General features: G+C 31.1%; 1 pseudogene; it reads right to left on the reverse strand.

The window, feature by feature from the left end:
- Positions 1 to 694: 694 nt before the first annotated feature.
- LOC143530071 (uncharacterized) lies at positions 695 to 2,474 on the reverse strand (annotated as a pseudogene).
- Positions 2,475 to 11,875: the final 9,401 nt, after the last annotated feature.

Genomic DNA, 11,875 nt, shown 5'->3' on the forward strand with positions numbered 1-11,875 from the left:
ATCCCGGTTTGACCCAAACCAAAACAACCATTTTTTTAATTGACTCGTTTTAACCCAAACTCATTTTGACCCATGACTCATTTCAACCCATGACTCGTTCGGCCCAACCCAACTCATTTACCACCTCTAGACACAACATATTCTTGACGGATTATGTTGTTTATATACCATGGTATATTAATATTATGTATTTATATAAAAAGAAAAAAAAAGAAAAGAAATCATTAGAGGTTTTTTCAACAACAAAGAAGACATTTATAAGAAAACATCTACCAATAAAAAACCCATTTGAACGACAGTTGTGAGCATAGAGGTAATGATCTTTAGGATTACTATTAGAAACATGGTATGTGCAACCGTAATTTTGTTCACAAGTAGCAAAAACCTATGTAGTCGTTCATTTGCGATTTTCAACAAGTTTTGTGGTCGTTCTTTTTTTACGTACTGATTTGCAATGGCTTGTATATTTTTTAGAAAACACTATTTCAAGAAATATACAAAAAAAAAATCCAAAAAATTATTGGAAATCTCATAAATAAATGCATGGTTATTACATGTAGGCCGTTAAAGGAAATAACTTTCAATCTAAGCGATGCCAATTTAAATTATAAATAATAAATTGAAATAGATATAATATAATCAATTATGAAAAAGTATCAAGTTTGATTTGAGCCTTCTCTCTGTTTAATCACATGCCATTCTTTCTACACTTCTCATCCAATATAGCATCAATCAGGAAATGGATAGCCTATGCTCATATGCTTGTTAACTTGTAGCTAAATTTGTACCCAAAGTCCCCACCTAGCTACCACACCTACTTTTAACATATATACTCACACATCCAAGTGTGTGTAACTGTGTGTATGTACCATAAGAGATAATGTTACAGGATCATCATCGTGAAAAATTTATTATGCAACATATATATAGAAGCATTTCTCAAGAACATGTGAAGAAACTGCAAACATGTTTTCTTTTTTCATATGGGAATAACATCAGAAACATACCATTGTCCCCTCTGAATCAAAGACTCTAAATCTAGCAACATTTAGGTTGTTCACTCGCTCTAGCTTGGTCTAATTAAAAACATGCATATTAATATTAATAATTAATAATTAATAATTACATTATACTTGTTACCTTGCTCACCATAAATTGGGGCAACACTTAACGATGAGGGTGGTGAGGATGAAGATGCCGGAAAACTTGGCACGTAAGTCTCTAGATAACTCTCGGTAATATTCGGGTTCATGCCAAGTGAGTTCGCAGATGGTTGGGTGATACTGGTCGTCAATTCGAAATTGTTTTCTTGGCTAATTAGCTTAAATGGGATTATGGGATGGCTATTGTGATCAAAATAGTTTAAGGATTCCAATGTGGGAATCTGATTATCAAAAACTGAAGATGGATTGACTATGAATGATGGAGGAAGGGGAGGGAGGTTAGAGGTGGGATCGATATCGAAGCACTTATCAAGATTGAGCAAAAGCGGTTGACAAACAGCCGGAGGTTGTGGTGCATGGACATGATCATCTTGATCATGGATCATGTAAGGTTGATATGGGCTTATGATAAGATTAGGGTAATTTGCATCAAATAAACCATCATAGTACTGATGATCAGTTCCGGTTGGAGGAACATGAATGTTGGTGGTTTTAGGGTTAGGAAAGGTGGTGGCAAGATGATGAGTAGATAGGTGACTATGAGCTAGAAGCTTCTTTTTTATGCTCGAGTTCCAAAAGTTCTTAACCTCGTTGTCTGTCCTTCCTGGTAAATGTTTTGCAATTTGCGCCCATCTATGTGTCAAGAAAAAACATATATTAAACTTTAATAAACCATGCTTATCAGTTGTCACTTATTTTCTTTAAAACTAACCTAACACAAAATTTTAATAAAATTTGGTTTCCAAAAGTTAAAAAGTTATTTTCTATCTACCGGTTTCCAAGAATTCGATGTAGATCGACTATGAGAGTGGCTTCTTGGGACGAAAAGCTTCCTCGCTTTAAATCTGGCCTTAGATAATTAATCCATCGTAATCTACAACTCTTGCCACATCTTTGGAGACCTACTTCAAAGATAATACATAAAGATTAAAAAAATTCATTATCACCCAAAATAATTATAAACATAAAAATAAATAGCTCATCATGATCTAGATCTAATATAATCTCTCTCTCTCTCTCTTTCAACAGACGTACAAAATGTATATATCTGCATGACGAATGAAAGATTGAAATATTCATGTCAGGGAGAGAAAGAGAAAGAGACCAGCAAGTTTAGGAACGGAGCTCCAGCAGCCATGGCCATGAGAAGTGATGTAGTTGATGAGTTTCTCGTCTTCTTCAGGTGACCACAACCCTCTTTTCACTTTCTGTTTGTTGCAGCAAGTGTGTCCTCCACCATGTCCCATTGATGCACCCAAGACAACACGTCTATACATGGCTTGCTATATATACTCACACACAGGCACTAACAGTCTATGATATTATAAGTCAGATGGATGATATTATAAATCAGACCGGCTGCAATATTGCAAAAGAGAGCTTGGTAAGCAGAGAGAGAGAGAGAGATGATGTAGTAGGGGAGGAAGATAGACCACGCCCTTATATATTTAGGGTCCTACTTTGTCTTCTTATATAACAAGCTGCTTTTCTCTATGTATGTATATATATAGTGATTATTTTTATTTGGAAAGTAGTCAAAACTTAAGCATATTCACGGTTTGGTTTTATCGGTTTTAAAGAAAATTTAGACCAAATTGTTAACTATGGTTTTGAGAAAACGAAAATAATCAAAATAACCAATTGACCAAAGAAATTATAAAAATAACGACGACATTTGAATGCGAATTAATTACCAAAATATCTTTAACTTTTTTCAAATGCGCCAACTCTTCACATCGTGCGTCATTTTGAAAAAAAAAACTAGTTTCCTTCTTCGGAGCTATATGGTGCGGCACATCGATTTCCAGCATGCACCATTTTCTCTTGTTGCGTCTTTTACTCTCGTTTTATCGTATTTAGCGTCATTTTACAAATAAAACACCCAAAAATAGTCATCTTTTTCTACGTCATCTTCTCATTGCCTCAAATGCCACCATTTCTCTTGCGCCTTATTTGTTTCTTGCATCAAAAGTACACGTGTCAAGCTTTGATTAAGTGGTAATTTAAAAAAGTTTTTATATGACTATTTTGATAATTCTTTAGTCAATATAGCAATTATGGTGATTTTCCCATTGAAAAATGACAAATCAAGCTGACTAAGTTGGTTGAGTCGCTTGAACTGGCTAGACGGTGTAATTAGTGGTTTTTGAGTTCTAGAAAGTGCATAAACCATAGATTCGCTTAATTGCTATTCCATCCAGACTACAAGAAATACTGCCTTTAGTGGCAACATTAATAGCAGCGACACGAAGCGATAGCGGCGACATTGAAAATGACGCTGCTATTAGTGTCGCCACTAATGGTCACGATCCGTGTGACATTTTGGAGAACTAAAACCAACCGTTGATAAGGGTATAGATAAACGGATGAGATAATTTTAACAAAGACATTTTCGCCACACCTTAAAATTCAAACCTTATCCCTAATTCGTTTTATCTCTACAACTCATACTCATTTAAAGAAGTCATCTCCAACTTCCACCTTGAAGCTCGTGACACCCACCACCATGAGACACCGTCAGCCACCGTCAAGATCCAAGCTCCGGCCACGGCCGCATCCACCTGCAACTTCAGCCACCATCCATGCTGTTTACCGTCTGTTGTAACTTTTAATGTGTTCATTATAATTTGTTTGTGTAATTTAAGAAAACGTGTTCATGTGGATGTGGTTATCTATTTTGTAACCTTGAGATGTTTTCTTTGTATATAACTAATCGAATTAATGTAGGAAACTGTTAATGTTAAATTTTGTAACTTTGATATCTGGACTTTTTAAGTAACCGGTTGTGGTGATGAAAAATTTCCGTCAAACTCTGTCTACTGCATTTTCCGGCGAATCTCCGGCAAGGCATTTGCGGTGACAAATGTCGCCACTATTGCTCAGGCATTAGCATTAGCGACGTAGTATCACTGGCGACACTTTTAGCGGCGATTTTAGGGGTCTTTAGCGGCGACAAATGGCGCAACTTTAAATCTATACTATATAATAAATAAAGGTTTTTAATGTCACATGACATCACATAAGATAGCTTCTTATAAAATTTTCTCACATCTCTCTCTTATTAAATGTATTTCCCTTTTTATTAATAGTTTTATATCTAACTCTTTTTTTCCTTCTTAATAAATTATTTTCTCTTTTTAATAATTATTTTTTAATTTTTACAAACATAGATATATTATTTAGTTTTAAATAAATATGTTGTATAAGTTATTAATATTAAGCTTTTATAAGTAACAAATTTTCACGTTGATTTAAATAAAATAATTAATTTCAAATAAAGAAATTTTAACTTTATGTTTGTTTTCCAATGAAGATTAATAAAAGTTAAAGTCAATCACTACTGATGGTTTGATTTGTTTTTTAGACAACCTGTTTTAACGCATGATAAGTGATGTGTTTCATTATCTAAATTTGAAATAAAAAACAAAACGAGACTACTAATTTTGATATGTAGGTTAAAATTACAAATATTGTATAAAAAAATATTTAGAGATTAATTTTCAACAACTTATTTTTCTGTATTGTGTAATATGTAATTTATTCTACCATATGTTATATCTTTATATTATTTGACATATTATTATCTAAACAAATTTATTTATTCTAACCCGTGTTCTATACGGGTCTTAAAGCCATATACCATTACACATGAGTGATCCTTACAAAATTTCCCCATTTCTCTCATGTTTTAAATGTATATTGCTTTTTCTTATTAATAGTTTCATATTTTATCTTTTTTATTCAATCTATTATTATTGAGTGAACTGCGGTTTCATCCTATGGTTTGTCGAAATCTGCGGTTTTAGTCCAATGGTTTTCTCTCATCTCTCTCACATTAACTACATTTCTCTTTTTAATATTTCATTTTCATTTTTAATAATTCCATCATAATTTAAAGAATTAATATCATCATAAATATGTTAATTTGTTTAATATTAAATGTATTGCATTAGTTATTAATTTAGATTTTTATTAGTAACCAATACGAAACGGGTGAGTTTCTTTAACCGATTAAAATATCAAACATTATTCATGTCAAAATAGTTTAATATTAAAATGAGTTTTGGTCCACGAGTTGGTTTAAAAAAGTTGTCATTTACAACTAAGTTTTGATATATAAAATAACAAAGAAATAATTTATGATTTATGAATTTTCTAACAACTTTTTATTTTCAAATTGCGTAATGTGTAATTTTTACTGTATAATAAATAAATATGTGATACATTTTTTTTTGTATTTCACATCATGTTATTATTTAAAAATTTTACTTATTCTAACCCGTGTGCTACACGGGTAACTAACCTAGTTATGAATATATATATATATATATATATATATAGTGAGTGTTCTAAAACTACTTTTTAAAATTGAGAACTTTGAGAATTATTTTAAGTCATAAAAGAAACATTTTAAAAAATATTATAAAACGAAAAAGAAAAACCAAAATTTTTAAAAAGTAAAAAAACAAAAAAAAATTATTTCTCATCCAGGTTTCATTAAAAAAAACCTAAATATACACATATGTATACTTATATTTAATCTCGATTTACATAATGTACACATATGTATAAATTCATTTTACTTGTAAAAAAATACTAAAAAAAATCATTTTCATGTAAAAAACATATTTTTATAACCATTTTAAATCTTTTTACACATAAACACATGTAAAAGTCGTTTTCAAAAAAAAAATCTTTTATTTTCAGTTAAAAAAACGGTAATTTTTTTATTGGAATGTCTTATATATGTATTTATAAACAAAAAGTTTATGCTAAAACTAATTTTTTACATGTGAAATCGAGTTTTATATTATTTTTTATGTAAAATGAAATGAAATGTTCCTTAGTTCCTCACCTTTTTTGTTTCTCTCTTGAACCTGACCATATATATATATATATAGTAAGGATCCTAAGAGAACCCTTTAAAAATTGAGAAGTTTGAGAACTATTTTGAGTCACAAAAAAATCTCTAAAAAAATATTTTAAAAAAATCATAAAACGAAAATAAACAAAAATTTAAAAAAAATAAAAAAACCAAAATTATTATATTTCATTCCGGTTTCACAAAAAAGAAAAAAAACTGCATATCATACACATGTGCATAATTTTATTTAATCTCTAGTTACGTAATGTATACATATGTACATTATCATTTATCTTAAATTGTACATATGTGTATAAAAAATGTGTATAAAATTTAAAAAAGTAAGTATTATACATGTGTATAATTTTGTTAAACCGATATTTTTTTGGAACGACCAACTAAGTAACGTCGGATACTCCGTACGCGGCCCCAATTTGCTAAAGGTAGCCCGAGCCAGACATGAGTCCGGAATGATGGAGCCCCTAGCGGTCTACCTATTGAGGGATTCCCCGGATAAAACCTGACCCCAGTCCCGCCAAAAGGTACTACAGCGAGGAGCCGGTAAAACTGAGTGAGATCAGGACTCCTATACTGGCAAGCGAGGGTCATCCCTCATATCTCTCATATAAATTAGTGATAATGAGATTTAAACCCGTTGCTCTCATTAATAAAGTGTGTGTTATACCATTGAGCCAGTGATTATGTTACTAGGCCATAAATCTTGTATTACAATGGTTAAATAAATAATACATTCAACTAAATATTAAATAGTATAAGTAATAAAGATTTAGAGTTTTAAAAGTTAATTGGAAACAAAATTATTTATTAGTTCAAGAAAGAGAAAACGTGAAAACTGAGTAACAGAAATAAAGATTTAGAAATTAAGAAAGAGAATTATAAAATAAACTTTTTTATTAAGTGAATAATAGAAGCGCGAAAAGTAAAATAAGGTGTCACGTAATTGCAACAAGTGACTCACATTTAATTATTTATGTATTATATAGACACATGTTCACATTACAATTTCTACTTAACTCGGCCTTTTGTTTTATTTGTTTTACTATTTGTATAATTTTTAGAAAATAATTCGGTTTATTTTAAACTATTGAACTTGTTATTTACGTTTCCTTTTATTTTCTATATATATTGTAATTGGTTTAGAAACCCATGTCTATAAAATTAATTTGTTATATGTTACCTAGTGCCCTAGTGGTATATAGTAACGGTGAGTTCAAATCCGAATTACAAGTACAAGGTTAAGAGAATTTTAGGTAGAATAATTTGCTATTAAAACAAATAAAATTAGATCGTTCATAGTAAATAAATTCAGTCGCTAAGAAAATGTTGGAAAATAAATTATAGATGTTTCATGACAATTAAGATTTTGGATGATATAGGTAAATGTTAAACAATTCAATATTTACGGGAGTTCTTAAATAAGGGTTTTGAGAATCTGAGGTTCCGTGAGACCTCTTTAACCAAGTATTCACTCTTCACAAATCAAGTCATCAAGTTGGATTAGACTAGACATGTGCGCCCACTTAGTTATCTCTAACACTGTATTCGCTAATAATTATTTTATTAAAAGAAATAAAAAGGGAAAAATTGTATAAACAAAATAAAGAAGTTAAAAAACATAAGCATGTTCTAAATCTAGCAAATATTTTCAACTACTAATAAAGTCTGGCCATCCAATACATTCACTGGCAAAAAGCCACTCATACCCGTGATCATAAACAACATTGGTGATCTAGCTCGTCAACAATATTAGAGAAAACTCACCCACACCATTTCTCACAAACGAGACTTGAACCGTACCGAAGTACCGTTGGAGCACTGCTTCTTTAGTAAATCTAACATCTACTCACCGGAGTAGCATCTAGCCATCTACTCTCTAAAAACCATAAATGAAATCTAAAGAGTCTTATTTCGACTTACTCATTAAACTATAGATAATATCTAAGAATTTATAAAATTCATATAACGTATACGTCTTTCTAAATTGTGTATCAAGTTTATTACGCGTCTAACGAAATTAACAGTTGAATAAGACAGAAAGTAACTTTTAAATAGAGAGAATCTACGTTGATATAAAAAACTCTCTTCGGTAGAAAACTCAACAGGTACCAAAGTTCTAAGATTCCAAAGTAGTCTTAGATGCTACTGCATCTTGATGGCTACTAAATTAGTTTAGTCGTTACTGATAGAAAAAGTAGCTGCTACTAAACTAATAAAGTTGATGCCGCAGTTCAAAAGATGCTATCGATTGAATTACTATTGACGTTTAGTACTCTAGGTCAGTTGACCTTTAGTAACCATCTACACAACAACTCGTTACTAATTTTTCAGTAAATCTAAGTATCTTTTTTTCATGCAACTTCTTGTCATCCATTTGGATCTAATTTAGAGTAGCAATGTCACCCTGGCCATATATGACATTATATGTTGCTACATGTAAAATCTTAGGCAAATCTCACATCAGCCGTGGACAAGAGAGATCTTAAATGTTCTGCCTCTTACATCACAAACGTGTTTTGGGCTTAATGGTAGTGGATGAGATGAGAGTTCCACAGTTAAGCGTGCTCAGCTGGAAGTAGTATCAGGATGGGTGACATCCTGGTAAGTCTCCATCTAGGCAACCAAAAACAAATCTGTGAGCTCTTCGTGGGCAAAGCGGACAATATTGGTGGTGTGAGGGGCCGGATGTTACAAGTTACGTCTTAGGTTAGGGTGTGACACTTACATCACCAACGCATTTTGGGTTTAATGATAGTGGACGAGAGGAGGGCATTTCCACCTTAGGTTAGGATGTAACACTACATGGGCCCTACAATTAGGGGATAACCCCTTAACCCTTCTTGGACACTGCCCTAGACCCATCAAATGATAGTGCCCCTTGGAACCTCTAGCTATTTTAGAGATTCTTAGTATCAAAATCAATAATATTGAACAATCGTGCACTACACTTCTCCTAACTGTTATCAAAATTTTATTATGTCTTCTCATATGTTTACAGATTAATCCTAATAACCACAATATTCTAATAACAATATATTCACCAACATGTTAAACCTAGGCAAACCAGTAAAGTTGGCCTGAATTAACTAATTTATTTAATTTCAATGGAGCCAAATTGTGGCTTTATCGTGATTTATGTACCCTAGACATACTTAATTACACTTTAACGCATTTTCAAGTACAATGCCTAAACCGTAAAGTAAATACATTATATAACTTTTAAAACAATAGATTTTCTAGAAATGTTACGTCACCGCCAACTAGTAGCTGGATTTTCTTAAAATCGCCGTAACGTGTTTTGTTTATCTATTTTTTAGTATTTAAAAGTGAGCTGCCTTAACATTATACACGCTTCTCTTTGTGTGTTTAACCACGTACGCAACACATGAGAATTAACTTATCAGTAAATTTTATGTATGTGGCACAAGTGTATTTACGTTCATGATTACACAAGTCAAGATCGAGAAAGAGTAAACATATCCAATAGTCAAAATAAACAAAACATATGACAAAAGTATAGTGGTATACTATTGATCAAGTTATGAATTTGGACTTCTCCTCTTAACAACATTAATGATTGTAGCCTTGTAGGGTCGTGATGTAAAAGTTTCATGGCATGATTTATATTATTAACGGCCATGTTTACTTCAGTTTGGTAATTGGTTAATGCATCAGTATCTGTTCAAGGATACTATTTTTTATGTGGATGAGTTTTTTAAGTTTACGTGTTTTTAATAATAACTTAGATATGTAAATTAACTTATTGTAGCACATGAAACTTTATGTATATTTGTATAGATATCATGTTATCAAAAGTAATACTGCATATAAACATATCGGGTGAAGTGATATAACAACGATCAAACAATCAATGTTGATGCATGTTTCTTGTTTACATCCAATGATTGATTAAACTAGTAAACCAATGTTTGATTTGATTTCGAACAACCAAATTTAATTTTAGTTCTAATACTATTTTACTATCCGAATTTTCAAAACAACAAGACTTATATCGGACGGTAGTTAGACACTAATTAATTTTGCCAGTTCCATCCAATTTAACAAGTTCATAATAGAAATCATCGTAAACTAAAACACATTAAACTACACATCCTTAAGGAGTACAACATGTTACTCTAATCACCCAATTTGATGATGGTGCCTATTTACTAGTAAGTTGCATCGATTCAGTTACCTACTACCAAAATAATTACTATTCATATTAGCACTAACATTACATTGCTACTGATGAATAGCACAACCCAACCATATCAAAAGAAAATTCCAAAAGACCCGGGTTCCTTGGACCTCACCCAAGATGTTGCGTGTAGACTCCATCAAGGGTATTGCCCCTTGAAAACCTCTAATATAGCGAACTTCGGCCCCTCAAACCTTCAACTTCGTTGGTGTTAGAAATTAGAAAGATTTTGAACAAGCGTTTATTTCACACAAACTAACTCGCATCAATGTCTATAATTATTTCCCTTAAGTCTTAGGTGAATCAAGTAAACTAAAACTTGATAACACTAAAATTATTAGCCTTCCTCCGTTATTTTAGTGTATTTCTTGATTCATTATAAACTAGTCATAGCATAAATACAAACTCATGCATAAATGAAATTATCGAGAAGAGTGAACTTACATCTCAGTATATTTCACATTCTAAATATTTAAATACTGGAGTGCCCCAGGGATTGAACCATTTCTATTTATTTAATCTATAATATATATAAACGAAGACATAAAAATCTTATGTGTCGCGATGTGGTCGCTCCTCCTTTTTTTGGAGTCACCAGATTTGCTTGATTTTTAAATAAAAGCTTCTCATGCATTTGACCCGAATTCATGGGTATGGGTCTTACCAAACCCAGATATTCCTTAAACGGGTTATAACATCTCATTGAATTAAAAATTATTCTCACCAAATTATTGATGTAAAAATCCTATAAAATAGGATATAATAAAAATAAATATCTTATTTATTTTAAAAAAGATATATATATTATTTAAATTAAAAAACCAATTTGATAGTAAAATAAATAAACGGGTCTTGGGTCTCATCAAACTATAAGTATATTATTAACTTTCATAAATATTATTTATAATTAAAAAACAATTTTATAATAAAAAAAATAAACGGGTCTTGGATCTCATCAAAACCATATAGCTTTTAAACCGGGTTATAACATCTCATTTATTTATGAAACAATTTATCATCAAATAATAAGTATATATTATTATGCTTCATACAATAAAAAAATATAAATTCAAAAAATGAATAAATATTAGAACAAACAATATAAAACAACCCACGTAATACGGGGGATAAAAACTAGTTACATATATAATTACAAAAATTTTACACACTTAAATGTTAATACTCGACACTAATATTTAGTCGTGTGTCCTTATCATCTAATTAGCATACAGAAGTTAAGTCCAAGCTTCTTGAAACAACTAAAACTTCATATTCCTATAGGTAATTCTTTAAGTCTTGAACATACATGTGTCATTTTTCAAAATAATAAACTTCAACCTAAATTATCATGTTCATTAGGTTGATATATCACATGTGTTCCAACCTTTTTTAATTATCATGTTCATTAGATTGATATATCACATGTGTTCCAATCTTTACATGTAAGTTTTTCACATTGAATCGAGATTCTTATCATGTTTTGTTAGAAGGGAATTGGTACTTTATTATAAGGGATCTTTAGAAAGACTTTAACCCATCCTGAAAGACAACTTGTGAGCTAACTCTATTGCTAACTCTTTGGTTAATTGATCGACCAGATCTTGCTGCAACAATCGATATCACATTGTGTAT

This window comes from Bidens hawaiensis, unplaced genomic scaffold (genome assembly GCF_021521415.1).
Source record: "Bidens hawaiensis isolate Kalapana, Puna unplaced genomic scaffold, B.hawaiensis_p1.1 tig00008841_1, whole genome shotgun sequence".
Classification (NCBI taxonomy): domain Eukaryota; kingdom Viridiplantae; phylum Streptophyta; class Magnoliopsida; order Asterales; family Asteraceae; genus Bidens; species Bidens hawaiensis.